This window comes from Planococcus citri, chromosome 4 (genome assembly GCF_950023065.1).
Source record: "Planococcus citri chromosome 4, ihPlaCitr1.1, whole genome shotgun sequence".
NCBI classification, from domain to species: Eukaryota; Metazoa; Arthropoda; class Insecta; order Hemiptera; family Pseudococcidae; genus Planococcus; species Planococcus citri.
In genome coordinates this window covers 31,527,460-31,544,297 of record NC_088680.1, presented here as the reverse complement: position 1 = coordinate 31,544,297, position 16,838 = coordinate 31,527,460, and the positions used below count along the sequence as shown (strand labels likewise).

The window sequence follows — 16,838 nt, the reverse complement described above, 5'->3', positions numbered from 1 at the left end:
AAAACTCCAAAACTAAAATACTTATTGTCGGAATTTTTGTATTTTCCCAACTTTCTTGTATTTCTCACAATTTCCTAACTTTCGCGGAACACTGGGGGGCAGGCTGCCCCCCTAGCCTCCCCTTAGCTTCGTCCCTGATTTTGTAGGGAATTTTATCCTCTTTAATAATATGGTTGTAAGAGTTTGAAAATCCATCCTTTAGTTTTCTTGAGAATAATTTTTAAAGAAAGAGAGGATATTTCTGAACTATGGGTTCCCAATAGTGCGCATCCTAGAAAATCTGTAAGTACACATGTGTTTTTCACTACCTGACTTTTGTTTTGATAGAATGGAGTGTTAGATACCTGTAAAAGGTTAAATGGTGTTAGTTTTCAGTGAATAAACATTCCTAAGAGTGAAAGAATACTTGAACAATGGGCTTTCTTTGCAGAAATGAGCTCACACATAACCCGCCCTACTCATAATAAAACATATTTTTGCAATTTTTGTCAAGTACTCATTTTTTTATATCTGTTCTCAGTGTTCTCGTAGTAATGAAACGTATTATTGTGATTTTTGTCAAGATTTAATTTTTTTGCAGTAAATTTACACATCGCGCACTATGAGGAACCCTACTGCGCACTTAAAGGAGCCCAGGGCTCCTAAAAGTGCGCATTTGACATTTTTTACTCAAGCTAGGATTTCTCAGTCAGTTTTCAATGAAAAATTTTGAAACTCTGGGATTATGCAGCTGAATGATTCAACTACAACATATCTAAAAATCACGATCTTAGGTGACTATGCGGCGGAATGACAGCGATTTTGGTACTAAGTGCGCACTATAAGGAGACTTCCCCCTATTCGTAGTTCTGAACACTTTTTTTAGAGCTCCCCACTTTAGGCACCCCTAAAAAAGGTGTGAAAGCAGATTTTTTCAAATGAATTGAAGAATTTACATTTGAACCACACTGGCAAGTGCTCAATAATTTTTCATTTGATTTTTCCTGTAACTTTCAAAATTAAACGTTTTGGGCCAAATTCTGAAATTTTACTTCGTTGAAATCGCCAAAAAAGTTTAATTTTGAAAGCTACAGGAAAAATCAAGTGAAAAATTATCGAGCACTTGCCAGTGTGGTTCAAATGTAAACTCTTCAATTCATTTGAAAAAATTTGCTTTCACACCTTTTTTAGGGGTGCCTAAAGTGGGGAGCTCTAAAAAAAGGGTTCAAAACTACATACGAATATACAAGGAGCTTAATTAAACTTTTTCATCGAGATAGTTGAATATATACCTCAAAACGTTACGTTTGGCACAAATCACAGGTTTCTAGTTTTCCAGGGATTCCCAAAATTTCGAATTTGCGAAAAAATGGAAAATTGGATTTTTGAGTACCAGCGGAAAATTTTATTGAGCACAAAATTTGGTAGGATGAAAGTCTTTCAGATACTAATAAACTGTAAATAGCTTTTTAGGATGGCTCAAAGGGTTAGGTTCAAAATGGTCGTTCCAAAATTTTCCAAAAATCATAACCCCCTCCCAATTGCTGCCCACGAGGGTCGAAAATAGGAAAATCACCTCGCATAACGTTCATCAAGTTCAAACAGATATCTTACGCTAAAAAAGTTTTTGAAAATAATACTCAGTGGTTCCGAAAATTCTTTTTGTAATCACAGCTTTGGGAACCCCTGGAGCCCACAAATGGTCATTTTGGGTTAACCAACCACCGATTCGTATTTTGGATATTTATTACAATATTTTAAGAGTGGTCCTGTCGATAACTGTCGTGGGGCCAAAAAATGGCCTTATCGGGACGCCTTTTGAGCTCGATAACATTTTGCTCTGGTATTCAAAAATCCGATTTTCTAATTGTTCGTAATTTCGATACTTTGGGAACCCCCGAAAAACCAGACACCTGTGATTAGCACTGTTGATTCGAACCGATTATGGTTATCTATTGATATTTTATAGGGCATGTCCTGACTTACTTACCTCCATTGAAAATAGACTGCGCTAATTCGGGCAATCCGTTTTTGAGCCTTCAGCGACTTTTTACAAATTTCTATAAAAAATGCACTGCAGGCTCCTGAACGACTTGAAATCCACCTGCATTCGACTTCATAGCGTGAATTAAAATTAATTTACGGAATGAATTTCGGCGTTCCAACTGCATTTTATGAAATTTCAAGTTTCATAACCTATACCGGAGGCTACAAGAATTTTCAAAAAGTCGCTGGAGTATCCGAAATGGTTTAAACCCGCCAGTAGTCGACTTAATAGCGTGCTTAAATTGGAGTGCAGCGTGAATTTCGGATTTCCAACGTCATTTCAGTCATTCGATAAAATTTTGTGGAAATTTCTATGTAGTTTCAAAAATCTCCTGGAGGCTCTCCAGAACTACCCCAAACAGTCTGAAATCATTTCTAATCGATTTGCCTTGTCGAAAATCGGGTGTATACAAGATATCAGCTTTCTATGTCATCAATTTGGTAAAATTTTGGATTAGGTATTTTGCTCATTTTTCGCCCAAATTGATTTGGTTTTGGCTGACCTGTCAATCAAAATGGCCTCCATTTTGTTATAGAGCCGACTTTTTTATGGCAAGTTTGCTTTAAAATGCTCCTTAGTATGTCCCCTTTAAGAAAAAAGTCATCTCAGAAGATCGGGGGGGGGGTGCAATTATGTACTCCAATTGTTATAATTATACCGGACTATAAAATAATCTTTACCTACCTATGTGTAAAGTATAGGTAACTTCATTGGAAAGAAGTAGTTTCTCGAAAGTTTATCCCTCGCTTATTCGTGTGGATTACGTTCATTTCGTTGCACTAAATTTTATAGTTTTCAAGTTTTCACGTTCTGAATACGTAGGAATGCTGAAAGTTTTGCGATAAAATTAAATTGTTGAAGAGAGAAACTTGATTTTTCATATGGAACATCTTATTGTTGTTTACGCAATTTGAGAAGGTTCTTGGTAAGTATAGACCCTTGCGTACCTATAAAATGACAGCGATCTTTTAAATAGAAGCATAACTTTTCATTTATTAATATTCAAGTTCGAAGGAAACGTAGAATTACATAGAACGGCAGTAGCGTAACTTGACACTCCCTCGGTGGATAGGGAACCGGAAATCAAGAAACAAGATATTATATTAAGTAAAACAAAAAACAGTATACCTAGTTAGGTATATAAATAAGGTGAACTGAGTACTTTTCGCCTCCTTTATAACACAAGGCGTTTTCATCTCCGATGCTTAGAATTATCCTGTGGGTGTGTTCTTTTCAATATTAGAATTCTCATGCAAGAATTAGTTAGAGCACATCCAGAGGAGACAAGTTTCATTCGGAGGCGAAAAGAAACTGTTTTCATTCTTTGAAATTACTACTGATGATTTTGGGGTTGACATGATGGCACTAAAATGTACTTACTGGCTTTTATGTATCGATAAAAATAGATTAACTCTTATAGTGTTGTGGACGATGCGATGGAAAAATATTTCATCGAGTTCAACGTATTTGTTTATTTTAATTACGCTTTGTTGATTTTTTGCTAAAGGGCGCCCATGGCCTTGGTATTATGATTATCGAAGGCAAGCATCCAGAAGTCGGACACGGAATATTTATTTCTGATATTCAAGCAGGAAGCGTCGCTGATCAAGTATTTATTCTCGAAATATTTTCTACAACGTACCTCTACCTCTACATCTTTTTTCGCCTCATCATCATCATCCCTCTTCTTCCTCTCTCGTTTTTAGTATACCTACGCGGGGGTGGATTTTTTTTTATACCTCGACTCTCTCTGGCCTTACGACGAATTTTTCCACCTATAATATTGCGAGAGTGAAAAAAAGTTTTATTTTATTAGTCTCAACTCGCTGTACCATCACGCCGGCGAAAGGCGAAGGCGAAGAAATATTCGATTTTTTTCCTCTCTCTAACATGTGACGAGATTTTTTCGTCGAATAATTTTCCCATATACGTAGTTTTCTCATATTTTCCTGCTTATACTAAGTATGTGTTTGATCATTTTCGCCTCCGGACAAAAATTGGTATTTAGACGTTTTAGACTTCATAGATCACTGGCCTCCGGTTTTGACATTTTCGCCTCCGATTTGAAGGCAAAAAGGAGCGGCGTATACATATGAAATAGAGGTGAAAAAGCTGCGCGAAATAGTATATTACAATACAAGGAGCGAGACCAAACATTCTTTACTTCGCTTCTTGCATTGTAAGATATTTTTCATTATTCATGCTACGAAAATAAAGTTTTCGGTCCTAGGACTGAAATTAACTTGAACTGCGCATGCGCGTACGCTGCTGAAAACGCGTTTTCATGATATCACGTAATGAAAAATATCTTACAATGCAAGCACCGAGTGAGCATTTTATGCCTCGCAAATTTACGTCCCTCGCCTTCGGCTCGGTCCGTAAACATTCGCTCGCCATGAAAACGCTCACTTTCGGTGCTTGTATTGTAAGGGAAATATATAATCGCACGACAGAAAAGGGTGTTTGAACGACACCAGAAAACGACAATAAATGCTGTGGTAGCGACAAGTTAGGTCTTTACAACGACAGGTTTTCAACGACAAAATAATGAGTCAGAGCGACTATTTTTAATTATTAATCACGACAAGTCCTCCCGACGAAAAAGGATGTTTAAGCGACAGAATAAAATTTTAAACGACAGAACAATTTATCCAATTGCAAATCTGAAAATACACGAAAAAGCGATAAATAAAATGTTGGATTGGGAAGCTAGCAAAAATACTCACTTAAAAATTACCCTGAAATTGGTGCAAAAACTGTGTGACAATTTTGAAATGTAAAATGTGAGGTTTCTATGGACTTATTGAGATTGCAATTTGCAGAATAATACAGTACCTTTGCGTTCTATGATAATGAATGAGAATTCGTTAGTTTTTTCAACCAAAAAAAAAAAAAAAATGAAGATCATTACACTTTATATATCATTTATTTTCAAAAACATGGCGCGTGACACACAAGTCGAAGGACATTTGGGGTATAAAACCGAATGTACACGAACGAAAGGAGGGCTAAAAATCTCAATACCAAATGTAAAATGTGATGCTTGCATAGATAAAAAAATTAAAATAAAAATTACCTATGCCAAAACCGTTGAGAAATTTGCTGTGTACACAAAATTTACCACTTTTTGAAAATTACCCTCCTATCATTTTATGAAAATTTATATATATATTTTTTTCATGTTATTTAATATGTAATTATTTTGATAAAAATAGGCGTGTTGATGGATTTAAAAAAAATTAAGAATAGACGTGTTAATGGATATTTCTGTCGTGATTTTTTCTTTACTATTGTCGTTCAATTTTTTTAAACTGTCGTTCAATTTTTTATTTGTCGTGGACATTTTTTATCTGTTGTGCAAACATATGATTGTCGTTCAACTTTTTTTTTCTGTCGTTCAATTTCTTTTTTGGTCGGGCATTTCTTTTATTTGTCGGGCCTGCCGTTTAGACCACCTTTTCTGTCGTGCGATTCACCTATTCTGTCGTAACGATAAATCATACCCATATTGTAATATACTATTTACGTCCGTTATTGGTTAAACCTTTTTTGCATAGTTCATTTTTTTAAAAGAGAATTATGCTTTCTTTTGCAAATATATCGAAAACTGAGCCTCCTAGAAAAAAACTAAAGACAAACTAGAGACATTATGTCGATTGGAAATTTAATTCTCTGCAATTTTCCTCAATTTCATTTCATTTTTGCCCCGGGTAAACATAGAGCATTTTCGTAGCATGCACAGAGGGCGGAAAACTTATACTTTCGTAGCATGTATAATGAAAAAGATATTTTTACATTCCCGTACAGAAAAAAACCATGGTTGATTATGAAAAAAAAGTACTATAGTAAACCATGGTATTTTCGCCACTAGGTACAGTTACTATAGTAAATCATAGTTTTGTATAGTGTAGTATAGTATAGTATAGTATAGTATAGGGTCGGTGTGATCGGGATCATTTTCTGCAGTATGAATTGTGATCAGTGATCCGCATCATTATTCCACAATGATTTGTGATCTATGATCCGATTCAAAATTTTGTGCGGATCATTTTTTCACGGATCATTATTTTTCACAAGTAATGCTGCATACCTGCATGTTTTGCTTTGAAAATTCGACTTTATTAAAAATTAGTAGAGTTGAATTCAATTTGTTGGATATTGACCTTATGATAAACCAGTGTTGGCAAAACGAAAATAATTTCATTTCGTTTTTCATAACGTTATGTAAAATGGAGAAGCAATTTGTTTCGTTTAGTTTTCATTATGCCTAAGATTTTTTTTTGTTATGTTTTGCGTTATGCCTTTTACGCAACCCAAAAATGGATTTTTTTTAATGATTGATTTTTATGTGAAATTCATCGTAGAATCCGATGGAACCATCGTTGAGACCGGATTTTTACTCTAAATGGGTGAAAAATGGTTCTAAATAAGTGGTGTTCTCAGAATTTATTACTCACAAAAGTCGAAAAATGATGCAAAAAATCTGAAAAAATAAGTAAAAAATGAAAATTTTATAAAACCTCACAACTTTGATAAGAAATGAGTGAAAAAAATCATAAAAAATTTTTGCTCCGAGCGGGGCTCGAACCCTGTACCTCCTGAGTGGAAATCCGTCGCTTGGACATCTAGCCACCAAAAGTGATTTGGAAAATATGCTTTCTAGTAGTATTGAACTAATTTTAATGTTAAACTTCATAAAAAATATGACAAGAACTGAAAAATTGTGGTATCTAGGGAGTAGAAAAGAGAATAATTTTAGGGACAAGAGATGACAGTTTCAAACTTGAGTGGAAAAATTTCATTTAGGAAAAAGATAGGTAGATGAAATAGCATGAGACTAGGGTATATAGGAATCGAAGTATAGGACACTAAACCTTCTAGAAACCACTTATCTGACTATGTATTTCAATTTTCATCTAACTAAAAATATCTTCTTCACATGTAAAAATATGAAACGTTTTGGATAAGCCAAGAGTGACGAGTTTACACTCGTGAGTAAATTTAGATATCTCAAAGAAAACATACAACGTATGACTTTATTACAATTCGATTAGTTCCAAGAAAGGGTTTCAAGTGATCTCATAATCGAGATATATCATTCGAATTTAGTTAGTAGGTAGAACCTACTTTCGACTTGTAATTAAGCCATATCAATAAATCTAATTCTAAGTTAAATCCATAATCGGATTATATCATATTTACATTTGTAGGTATTTCATGTCACTAAATAATCATAGTATATCGTACCTAATTAAGGGACTTGTTTTCTCACCACATCTCAACCACCCGCACCCATAGTGCTCTTTAGGCAGCCATCATAGTCGAAGACATATCGCAGATATTGAATATAACAAGTCACTTCACGGAAATTCGAATTAAATAAAAGTTGAATCGTTTCAAATCATTGTAATATCTCGAATTACGACATTACAATTAAAAAATACATCAGGAAATTCGAATCAAATTAATAAACGATGAGAACGCACAAAACATACGTTATTTCAACACAAGGGTAAATCATACAGTTAATAGGCTCGTCTTCAACCTTCAAAAACTTCATAAAATTCAATAGACGAGACCTACAACCAACTCTAGTATCCATTTTCTTAACCTATCAGAATCCTATCTATTTGGTTGATACCTAGGTATCTATACCATAAAATACTGTCACAATTGAAAAATATCGCCACAATCGGCCGCAAAAGATTTTTTTATCAAAACTAAAAACTAATAACTTGATAATAATATCAACTGAATAATCCTGAAAAATCCACAAAGAGAATACCAAGAATGTCTCTTAAACATACCCAGTGGTAACCATCCTACTTATTTTTAAAATTACAATGGGAAAATTCAAAAACAACTTCAAAAACTTTAATTACGTTTTTCTCAAAAACTTGTTTTTGGGTGCATGTCCCCTTTCTGTATGCGTCGACACATTTCGTTTTCATTTCGTTTTGCCTAAAATAAAATTGTTTTCCTCACTTTTGCTCAAATTTTTTCGTTTTCATTTCGTTATACTTTGAAGTAACATTATGCCTTATAATAACGGGTAAAACGAAACTAAAAAAAGGTGAAACGAAATGAAAAAAGGCGAAACGAATCGAAAAAAGGTGAAACGAAATCAGGGGTGCTAACCTTAATTATTTTAATTACAATTACAGTTTCACTCCAATTTTTCCTTAAAAATTTTCAGTTTTCGGTTCAGTTTTGGCTTTGAAATTCAAAATTTTGGTTTTCGGTTTCAGTTTTGATCTTATTTACAAAAATTTCGGTTTCAGTTTCGGTTATCAGTTTTTTTTTCGGTTTTACATAATTTTTTTTTCAAATATTTTCAATTCAAAATTTCTCAATCTCCGGAAATATCAGGAAACAAAGTACCTACATACCTATAGTAATTTCATAATACCTAATTCTAAAAAAGTATATATTTTTCAAGAACAATAATTATATAACTTTTTCAATACATGAATTTGTAATCAAAAGTCAAAAAAGTGAAAAAATCGCAAAAAATGATGGCAAAAAAATGTACCTAATAAAAAAAACTGAAAAAACCCAAACCGAAAACCAAAATAAATTATATCGGTTTAGGTTTCGGTTTCACACACATTGCTTCATTATTTTTGTTATGGTTTTTTACAGTTTTTAAAAAAACCTATGAAATTTCGGTTTTTGTTTTCAGTTAGGGTTTGAAAATGGCTAAAATTATGGATCTTGTTCGGGTTTTGGTTACGGTTTTCGTTTTTTTGCGGTTACGGTTAGCACCCCTGAATGAAATAGTAGGTAAAACGAAATGAAAACGAAAAAAAAAAAAAAAAAAAACGAAAAAAATAACGTTTTGCGTTCAGGAAAATTCGTTTTCAGAACGGAAGTTTTTAAAACGTTTCGTTTTCATCATTACGTTTTTCTCCTGGTCCATATTTCGTTTCGTTTTCGTTTCGTTTTCGTTTCGTTTTGCGTTTTTTTAACGTTTTACGAAACAAAATGATTTCATTTTGCCAACACTGTGATAAACAAATAAAATCTATGTTTTTAATATCAGGAATGCAAACCAACAAAAATTTGGGGTAATGGAATTGTAAAATCAGGTACCTGATACTTTAACATAACGTCTTATTGGCGTTATTGTACTTTTTTGAAAATAAAATGTAGGCTATTTTGTTTTTTCACGTCGCTCGTTCAGCAATCAGATGCACTCGGTACCTACGTAATGATTCCAGCTCGGCTCTTGTATAGTAATATACTATTTCATAAACTCTCTTCTCCCTCGCCCCTTTTTTTTACACAATCTACGAAATTTTGTATACGAAATGGTAGGTACCGTATTCGTAGCTAACGAGGTGCCTTCCTCTATCAGGTTTATCTATACCTATTCATTTTCACACGCAACACTCGTCAGCTACATTACCAGAAACGTTCCTTTATAAACATCATTAGGTGCTGATTTTCGTCTTTGTTTTCAAATTTCAATGCAATCAAGTTGAATAAGTCAAAACGATGGGAAATTGTCTTTGAACAGTTTACCAAATGCGAATCGTGCTTCGCATGAGTATACGTGCAATAAAGATACCATTGAGATTCGCGAGTGTTTATAGTTCTACCGTTAGAAAATTAACACGTAGACGGTAAGTAAGTTAGGTGCTCGCCCAAGCACGTAAATGGAGACTGCACCGGCGAACGTGCATAGCATAAAATCCGGGCTCCTGTTTACACTGCCCGACCATAGAGTTCATAAATTAAGCGAAGTATTGAAAATTTTATGATAACTTGCATATCAATGATTAGGTACGAAAAAACTTCAAGTTTTTTGAATAGCAGAAATTTTTTGGTTGAAAACCAACGGAAAATGCAAACATGTGGTTAAAAGTATGAAAAAATTCGTGAAAAATTTGAACATTGACGTCTTAAATGCGTTTAAACTCTTTTTTTTTTTTTTTAATACAAAAAATCGAGCATTTGAAGTCGAGTTTGTTTAAAAAATCACCGATGTCAAAATTTACAACAATTTCTTACTATGTACAAACAGCTTTTCAGAAAAATTACGTTATCGTTCATTTTTTTTTTAATTTCAAAAGTAGTTACCTATAACCTACGCATTGTAACTGGATTCGTTTAAAAACCCGCCATAATTAAACATTTTTACTAGGTAGGTACCTAAAGGAAAAATGTAAGAAAAAACGAAAACAAAAATGATTTTTGTTTTGTTTTTGTAGATTGCTTTTTCTGTATCCCAAATGCTACTACATATTTTTCAGGATAATTTAAAAAAAAATATTTCCCTGGTAATTTCATTTTTTCCTTTAGCGATAGAACTTCGTAAGAAAATACGTAATTTGATAACATAATGGAATTATTTAAAGCAGGATGAAATGCCCATTAAAAGTTTGCTTCATGCCCTTTTCTCTTAGTAATTAGGCATAACCCACTGCGCCATCTAGCGGTAAGCTTAGAATTACCTTGAAGCGCTATAATACGCGGAAAACTTTAACATTATCGGTAGATTGAAAAGGAATGTTGACAACATAAATGAGCTTTACATCGAACTTCATTAACATGCTTTGGAGTGCGAGTGCTTTCCAATAATACACTAACACTTTCATGCCTGGTGTGGTGTATTGCAGGGCTTTGGCAGGGTTTTGTTTTCTATGTACTTTCTCTTCATTGCTCTTTGTTTATAAATTCCTTTTATCGTCACCTTAAAGGCAACGGAGTGTATGTCCAAAAAAGCACTTTTTGAGTTAGAGCAATTTTAAACTTTGAATGGTGATTATTAAGTCATAAGGAGATATCAAGCGATGAAATTTTGAACTTTTGTACCTGAACTAACTCAGAGTAATATGTCTGGACCACTTTTGAGAAAAACTATGTTTATTGTGCAGTAAAATTAACTTTTATTTGTGAAAGATGGACATACTCATATTATTTTGAGTATGTCCATGATGTCAAGAGGTAATTAACGAGTATGTCCATATTTCATGAAGGAAAATTAATCAACTGTGCAATAAAACAGTCCCTATTTTAACGAGTAGTTCAATACATATTGTGTAGTTCCAAAAAATCGATGTGCATGTTGAAAAAAAAATTGTGCAGTTCCAAATTTAGAAAAGAAATCACTGCTATCAACTGAACGCAAAAAAAGTAATTTGGAACCAATGTAACGTGATTCTGAAAGGTGTACCTACTGTAAAAACTACACAATATTGCCTACTTACCTACCTAATACAAAAAAACTTGATGTTGAACAACTTTATCAAACAAAATTTTACATTGGTTTTGTGTTATGGACATACTCATGGACATACTCGCTTTTCGCAATCAAGCTGGACATACTCCAACCAAAAAATGATTTTAATTTTAATTTTTGATAATTTTCCCGTCTAATTAGGAACATTGTTGTGACACCATTAGATTCGTCTCAGTCTCAGCTTTCCAGTGATACCAAAACCTCAAAATTGAAAATTTTGGACATACACGCCGTTGCCTTTAAGGTGACGTTATTTTCCTTTTAGTACGGGCACCGAAACGAAAATTCCTAAAATAGTGCAACCGGCAAGATATAAAAATTTGGCAATATATAGTCGAAAGTAGACCTTTCCCCGATCCTGAAACCACCATTAGATTTTTGAGATCGGATTGCAAAACCATTTCAGGGGTTCCCAAAGTTGTGAAAATCGTCTATTTTTTTCCTAAATATTTTGACTTATGAGTCTTCACAGAATATAGGTAGGGAAACGATTCTGGGCTTAAAACACTCGTAAAGGACCACCCTTCAAATAGCTACTCATAAAAAACCTCGCTCAGTGATTCTCAACCCTTCAGTGGTTCCCAAAGTGGAAATTTTCGAAATTTCTTTTTTCAAGTCGCGCGATCAATCGAGTATTACTCGGAGGGTAATTACGCAGCTGAAAAATGATCTCAGTAAAAAGTTTGGGCATTTCATGAGGATTTCAAATATGTGTCAGTTTTTGCCCTAACGTTGATAGGGGTTGAAATAAGAGGGGTTGAAGGGGAAAAAACATGGTTTTATGCAATAACAAAAAATTTCTTATTTCGTTTTGTACCTACAAGCTTATATCGTTTTTTATACTTGATATATTGTAATTTCTTACCCCTGTGAGTGATTTCGTCACTTTCATCCCCTAAATTCCGTGAAACATGAAATTTTTCAAATTGAAAAAAAAAACTGAAAATTGAAAATTCATCATAATTATTATTATTATTATTATTATTTGCGGTTTGAGTATACATAGCCGAGCCGGATAGCGTTGAAATGCCCTTTACCTTTATTTTTACCAGAGAGCACCCCCCTCAATTTTGAAACAATGCTATAGATCGACGATATTGGCGTGGTTTTAAAATAATTCAAACTGTCTTTTCATGGTTCCATCTGTAGTAAAATTGATCGAGTAAAATACTTCTGTTGAAAATTATAATTTCCATTATTATTTGATCTATACCCATTTTTTGGAGACAAACTACATATCAAAGGACGAGATTGGACAAAAACACTTCTATGCGAATGAATAAAACTGAACATCGATCAATAAAATGGTTAGATCTAACTAGATATAATTAGATCAAATTATATACAGTTAGATCTATCTAGACGGAGACAATTTCTCTATCTAGTTAGATCTAACCATTTTATATATAATTAGATCTAATCCATTTTTTCCTGGGATTTTAGAGCAACTTTGGCGGATTTCATCTTTGTTTTCCCAAAAGGGTAACTGATGTTGTCGCAGCCACTCAAAAGGTACGTCCAGAGAATAATATCTTCTCGAAATTTTTCAGCTTTGATATTTCGTTTTCAAGGCATTGAGAAATTCATGGATCGGGAGGTGCGACTTCTTTCTTTTTATCCACAATTTCTTGAGTTTCTGTAACTTTTCATAATGATATGGCGAATAAATGACCAAATCCGTGTCGTTTCCATCGATGATCGCAGCAGATACAGCATCATTTATTATGGAGTAGGCCAAATGCGCAAAAATACGTGTATCTGCCTCTTCGTAGTGTTGGCAAAGTAAACCGGAAATTTTCGCAGTTCCATTCTCGATTTCAACAGTTTTCCCTCTTTCTTCAGACATTCCACCGAGATAAACTTTTAAATTCGGGAACAAATCTGATTTTGAAGACAAATATTTTAAAACATTGGCTTTATTCTGTAGGGGGAGATTATGCATAACTGGGGTGCTGATACTTCGATCCTGAGCTTCTAGGAAAGGATTGACGAAAGTAACAAATCTCTCTACATGAACAGGACCCTCTGAGTACCATTGGTTCAGACCGAGAACCTCACGGGGGTCCAACCCTAAATACGAGTTGGGTTTTGATCCAGAATTAATAAAAACTCGTAAATTGGAAATTTACTCCTTATTATTACCTCTGGGCAAGTGACCACACAACCAATATTATCATAGGACGAATTTGAATGTTGGGAAACGAATATTAAAAACGTAAATAAGAACACAGATCTTCTTCAAGTACATCTAATTATCTCAAATTACGAGAAAAGAACAACATGAAGTTGATATCTCTTGAGAGTAATTATTGGAGAAGGAAAGGGAGGTTGAGAATTACTACAAATTCGTAGCCTATTCTCGGATTGGTATTTTTTGGATAAAAAATTAATAAAGAAAAGGATTAAATACCTGGGATTGTGTTGAGTTGGGAAGACAATATAATTAATTCCAAACAGTCCAGGAATCAATTAAAAATTGCTTGTTGACTGCTTTCTACTTCCGGAAGTTCCAGTACACTCTGACTTAATAGAATTAATAATATAGGGAGTATCACAAGTCAGTGTGAAAAGATTCCCTATCCAATTAAATTGGACACGTAAATAAGAGGCACTTCCGTAAATAGTGACCCCTGAGCTCCACGTACTTGGCTAGTTTCATCCACTGCGTTATAGAACGAATAGAATTAGTAGAATGAATATTCTGACCCCCGAATCCACACTGGTAGCCCCCTAAGCCTCGGAGAGTCTAGGAGAGCTGACCAGGCAGTTCGGCAGTACATTGGATACTGACTGTACAGTGAAACTAGCAACTATGAGCTTAGGGTAAAAATGAGTCTGGACCAAGCAGCAGAGGCAGCGGATGCGCGCGTTTCTGGGCTATGATTGGCTAAATATTATGTCATGAGATCGTGGAAATACCCATATAATGATAGTATCCGCGAGCTGAATATTCGCGTCAGGTTGGGCAATATAGTAAATGTTTTTTCTCCCAGTTAGGTAGCAGAAAAAGCTGTTTTTTCTCCCTCTACAATTCGAACTGTTACTTCGATAATTAGGCCAATTACTATTAGGCGAAGACAACTCGGCGCAATTTAGAGGGTTTATTTCAATACTAGGTACTGGTACTTAGTCTTATCATAAGTATTGAAATGCCCAAATAATATGGAAGGTTTCGGTATGCGACCTCCGCCGACTATTTTTGGCCAATTTTCCATATTGCAACGTGAAAATCAAAAAATCGCCCTGGAGGATCCAAATATTAACTTCAGCAGCTGAAAATTTTGTGGTAGACTATGTTCGATGTCCTCTATCCAATGGTGCAAGAATCATTTAAATCGGTGCATGTGGGCACCTCCCTTGTTATCATTGCTTTAAAATTGGGGGGGGGGGTGGGGTGTTCTCAGGTAAAAATAAAGGTAAAGGGCATTTCAACGCTATCCGGCTCGGCTATGTATACTCAAACCGCAAATAATAATAATAATAATAATTATGATGAATTTTCAATTTTCAGTTTTTTTTTCAATTTGAAAAATTTCATGTTTCACGGAATTTAGGAGATGAAAGTGACGAAATCACTCACAGGGGTAAGAAATTACAATATATCAAGTATAAAAAACGATATAAGCTTGTAGGTACAAAACGAAATAAGAAATTTTTTGTTATTGCATAAAACCATGTTTTTTCCCCTTCAACCCCTCTTATTTCAACCCCTATCAACGCTAGGGCAAAAACTGACACATATTTGAAATCCTCATGAAATGCCCAAACTTTTTACTGAGATCATTTTTCAGCTGCGTAATTACCCTCCGAGTAATACTCGATTGATCGCGCGACTTGAAAAAAGAAATTTCGAAAATTTCCACTTTGGGAACCACTGAAGGGTTGAGAATCACTGAGCGAGGTTTTTTATGAGTAGCTATTTGAAGGGTGGTCCTTTACGAGTGTTTTAAGCCCAGAATCGTTTCCCTACCTATATTCTGTGAAGACTCATAAGTCAAAATATTTAGGAAAAAAATAGGCAATTTTCACAACTTTGGGAACCCCTGAAATGGTTTTGCAATCCTATCTCAAAAATGTAATGGTGGTTTCAGGATCGGGGAAAGGTCTACTTTCGACTATGTATCGCCAAATTTTTATATGTTGCCGGTTGCACTCTTTTGCGATTTTGAAAGGATATAGCGTTCGGTGCCCCTACTATTTCAGCACAATGGCGATTTTTACATTTGTGACTGTGCCATTAAAAGAGACCTTACGTCATTTCCTTCACTTTTGAGTTAGCAACGGATTCTTATCTAAAAGATGCTGAAATTTACGAAAAAGTTGGTCTCAATAACGATGGAGTATGTTTAGTACCTCAAACATGCATGTTTGTTAGCCGCGTTTCAAAAATATTGATATTTTTCCGTTAGGTTGATTTTAACTTGCACAACATTTTCATGCATAAAAACTTTTTTCTGTTAGGTTGGTTTCAACTTACACAGTAAAACAATTTGTTTGCAACTCTGGAATCTCCGCCACCACCACGACAACCCGAATGCGATGCGGGTAGCAGCGGAGTCCCTCGTCCCGCAAAAAAAAATGCAAAATCTTTAAACACATTTTTCTCAAAAGCAGTTTTTTGGCGTAAGGTCTGTTTTAATATGCACGGTCACATCTTATGACCGGGAACCTATTCTAATTGAGCAAATAAGGTTAAACTTGGGAAATGGGGTTCTTTTGGGGTATGATTTATCGTTACGACAGAATAGGTGAATCGCACGACAGAAAAGGTGGTCTAAACGGCAGGCCCGACAAATAAAAGAAATGCCCGACCAAAAAAGAAATTGAACGACAGAAAAAAAAAGTTGAACGACAATCATATGTTTGCACAACAGATAAAAAATGTCCACGACAAATAAAAAATTGAACGACAGTTTAAAAAAATTGAACGACAATAGTAAAGAAAAAATCACGACAGAAATATCCATTAACACGTCTATTCTTAATTTTTTTTAAATCCATCAACACGCCTATTTTTATCAAAATAATTACATATTAAATAACATGAAAAAAATATATATATAAATTTTCATAAAATGATAGGAGGGTAATTTTCAAAAAGTGGTAAATTTTGTGTACACAGCAAATTTCTCAACGGTTTTGGCATAATTTTTATTTTAATTTTTTTATCTATGCAAGCATCACATTTTACATTTGGTATTGAGATTTTTAGCCCTCCTTTCGTTCGTGTACATTCGGTTTTATACCCCAAATGTCCTTCGACTTGTGTGTCACGCGCCATGTTTTTGAAAATAAATGATATATAAAGTGTAATGATCTTCATTTTTTTTTTTTTTTTTTGGTTGAAAAAACTAACGAATTCTCATTCATTATCATAGAACGCAAAGGTACTGTATTATTCTGCAAATTGCAATCTCAATAAGTCCATAGAAACCTTACATTTTACATTTCAAAATTGTCACACAGTTTTTGCACCAATTTCAGGGTAATTTTTAAGTGAGTATTTTTGCTAGCTTCCCAATCCAACATTTTATTTATCGCTTTTTCGTGTATTTTCAGATTTGCAAT

The 16,838-nt window shown here is 34.3% G+C and overlaps 1 protein-coding gene across 3 annotated transcripts in view; it reads right to left on the bottom strand.

Annotated features, from left to right (window-relative positions):
- Positions 1 to 16,838, bottom strand: part of LOC135845613 (probable G-protein coupled receptor CG31760) — a 425,069-nt gene that overhangs the window by 273,427 nt on the left and 134,804 nt on the right. The window lies entirely within an intron of this gene.